The sequence below is a fragment of the Herpailurus yagouaroundi genome, unplaced genomic scaffold, assembly GCF_014898765.1.
Source record: "Herpailurus yagouaroundi ecotype Mexico unplaced genomic scaffold, PumYag 221, whole genome shotgun sequence".
Classification (NCBI taxonomy): domain Eukaryota; kingdom Metazoa; phylum Chordata; class Mammalia; order Carnivora; family Felidae; genus Herpailurus; species Herpailurus yagouaroundi.
In genome coordinates this window covers 10,128,464-10,131,632 of record NW_024412452.1, presented here as the reverse complement: position 1 = coordinate 10,131,632, position 3,169 = coordinate 10,128,464, and the positions used below count along the sequence as shown (strand labels likewise).

Genomic DNA, 3,169 nt, shown 5'->3' with positions numbered 1-3,169 from the left:
AGCTCATAGTAACAGGGAGGGAAATGTGCAAACAATTACAATGCTGATAAGATAACTGTTGTAAGGGGGGGGGGGGGCATCAAACTTCTGTGGGGAGTAGGTGGAGCTCTGGAATCTGAGGAGCTGGGAAAAGTTTCATGGAAGAAATGGCATTTATGCCCAGACCTGCAGGATGGGTGAGAATTTGGCAGGTAGAAGGAGTAGCTGGAACCCCGGGGGTGGGGGTGGGGGGAGTGGGAAGGGGTTTCCCCAGGCACAGGGAATGAGCAAACAGAGACTGTCCAAGTGCAGGGTTCCAGAGGGAGAAGCAGTCCGGAAAATGACTGGCAGGTGTTGGGCTGGGCCTGGTTTCCCTCCCACCTCTCTGGCTGCTCCTTCTCAGTCTCTTTTGCTGACCCCCTGTCAACTGCTCTTCCTCATGAGCTGGTGTTCCCTGGGGCTCTGTCCTGGCTGCCTTTTCCTCCCACTTTCCCTGTCCACTACCGATGAGCTCCTCCACACCTGAGGCCTCACTTACACTCTACTCGGCAATGGGGTTCACGTGTGTGTGTTTCCAGCCCAGGCCTCACCCCCTCAGCTCCACATGGATGGCTCCAGGTATCTTTCCTCCCATACTCTGTATTGGTGAATGGCGCCAGCATTCATCCAGTTAACTAAGCCAGAGGACTTTGTGAAACAACCCTCTCAGGTAGCTGGTGAAGAGTTATTTGGCACAGTAAATTGCTCAGAGCACAGAAAGATGCCAGGCTCAAATTCTGAGTCTGCCATTTTTTTTAAGTTTATTTATTTATTTTAAGAGAAAGAGAGAGAGGGAGAGAGGGAGGGGCAGAGAGAGAGGGGAGAGAGAATCCCAAGCGGGCTCCGTGCTGTCAGCCCAGGTCCCAACTCGGGGCTCGATCTGGGGAGCCGTGAGACAAAATCAAGAGTTGGATGCCCAACCAACTGAGCCACCCAGACACCCCCGGAATCTACCATTTACTAGCTGAGTGACCTTGGGCAAGTTACTTAATCTCTGTTTCTTTATCTGTAAAATGAGTTTAATGATAATACCTAGTTCACAAGGTTGTTCTATGGATGAAACAATAACAGTTGTCATTTATTATTCCCTACGAAGAAACAAAAAAACTAACTGATCACAAGTAGTGCTGTCCAGAAAGCCCCAGGCCAAGTACTTTATTTACTTGGATTGTCTCAGAAATGGTGAGTACCTTGTCCAAGGTCACTCTGCTAGCAAATGGCACAGCCAGGTCTGGAACCCAGAATTCTCTGTCCCTAAGCCACCTTCTTCAACCCAATTGTCACACGGTCTGTCTGGAGATTGTATAACAAATGGGGAAATGCTCATGTTATAACGTTAGTGAAAAGAGGGCAGAAAATTGTGTAATCAGTGTGCATACAACTGTTATAAAATTTAAAAAAGGAAACCGATCTACAAATAGAAAAGGCTAGAAAGAATTATAGAGAATGGTTAAACGTGGTTGTATTTTGGTGATGTCTGTCTTCTAATTCTCTGTATTTTCTACATTTTCTTTAATATATATAATTTTATTAAAACAAAATTACTTAAAACATTAAACATTCATTACAGTGACAATTGCAAGTCCACAACCTGTTCTCATGTTTGATTGAAAATTACACTAAGTATCTCTTCTCAGTTCTAGACTTACTTCCCTGAACAGAAACTCTTTAGTCCTCTGTAACACGGGAGTAGGAAGTAGGTATTGCAGCCATATTCCCCACCCACCCACAACTGACAACCTGGCCACTGGAGCAGACTGTCAAAATAAGGCCTGGGAGGAGGAGGGAAGTTCCAGGCAGAACCCCGGCTTCTCCTACCGCCTCGGGCTTTCTGGACAGCGCTACTTGAGATCAGTTACTTTTTTTGTTTCTTCTAAATAGCCGGCCGAATGCTCTTTTTCCAGTTCTGGCTGAGTTGTTAGCTTCAGCCGGGCAGGGATGCCTGCCAGGTACCTGGCTCTGTGAGCACCGCCCAAACTGGTCAGGCCAGTCCGCCCCATGGCTGTTTCTGCCAGAACTTGCCCGCGCGCGCGAGTGTGTGTGTGTGTGTGTGTGTGTGTGTGTGTGTGTGTATGTTAGAGACCCACCCTTCTCTCCAGCAACCCAGGTAGGTGGAAGGCAGCTGCGGGCACCAGCCTGGCAGTCAGGCCAGATGGGTGGAGCTGAATTAATCTAACCTGGAATTTCAGCTTGGCCTGCACAACAGGTGAGGGGAAAAAAAAAAAAAAGCAGCAGAGTGAACGGGCAGTTTGGCAACTTGGAAATATTCTTGTGCCTTGTCCCTTGTCCCCTGCCTGGAAAATAGCCCGGGGTGACTTCTCAAAGTGTCTGCACCGGGTAATGGGGCTTGGTTGCACCACGGCCCCCTTCATAGGCTCTCCGAGCCCCTCCTGAACGCTGTCCTCCTCCGTTACCCTCCGCGACGCGCCCGTTCCCCCTCCTGTGGGAGGCAGGGCGGGGGTATCGGATTAGTCTTTGTTTTCGACGCGAAAGAGCCGAGCGCGGCGCGGGGGAGGCTCGCGATGGCAGGGCCCTGGGGTCCGCCTGAGTACGGCGCTCGGCCGTGACCCCTGCGAGGGTGTCCCGTAGCCGGCCCGCAGCCTCTGCCCCCGGGTACCCTTTCCTTGCCGGCCAGGCTGACTCGGTACGCAAACGCGCGACGTCCCCCATTGTCCTGCCTCGGAATGAGCGAGCGGCAGCAGGGAGAGGGGGGTCAGTCAGGCCCGGAGCTCAGGGCCCCCGGGGGCTCCGGGGCCGTCCCAGACCTCTCGGGCCCGCAGGGAGCGGCAGGAAGTGGGGACACCGGGGCCGGCTCGGCCGAGGGCCTAGGCTAGGAGGTCCGCGTGCCCCACCCCGCGCGGCCCGCCTGGGCTGCAGAAGCGCGGGAGGGCGGGGGCCACTAGCCTGAAGGGGGCGGCAGGGTCCTGGGAGGGCCGACGCGGGGGTGGGGAGGTACTGCAGGTGCAAAGGCGCGGCGGCCGAGCCGGGCCCGGCCGCCACCCGCTTGCAGGCTGCTCGCTCCGTCCCCTCCCCCTTCGCGGGAACTCCCCCCTAGCGCAGCCCCCGGCCCGGTGGAGGGGGCGGCGGGGCCGGCGGGGCTCGGCGGGGCCGCACGTGCGCGCCCTCCCGGGCGGGGGAGTCCCCGGGCGAG

The 3,169-nt window shown here is 55.1% G+C and overlaps 1 protein-coding gene across 2 annotated transcripts in view; it reads left to right on the top strand.

The window, feature by feature from the left end:
• Positions 1-2,099: 2,099 nt before the first annotated feature.
• TET3 (tet methylcytosine dioxygenase 3) overlaps positions 2,100-3,169 on the top strand; it is a 105,699-nt gene continuing 104,629 nt past the window's right edge. The window contains exon 1 of one of the 2 annotated variants that reach the window (XM_040458500.1): positions 2,100-2,224. The gene's annotated coding sequence lies outside the window, so the exon portion shown is untranslated. Of the gene's footprint in view, positions 2,225-2,545; positions 2,663-3,169 lie in introns of those variants that run through there. The other variant, XM_040458498.1, reaches the window with a different exon arrangement.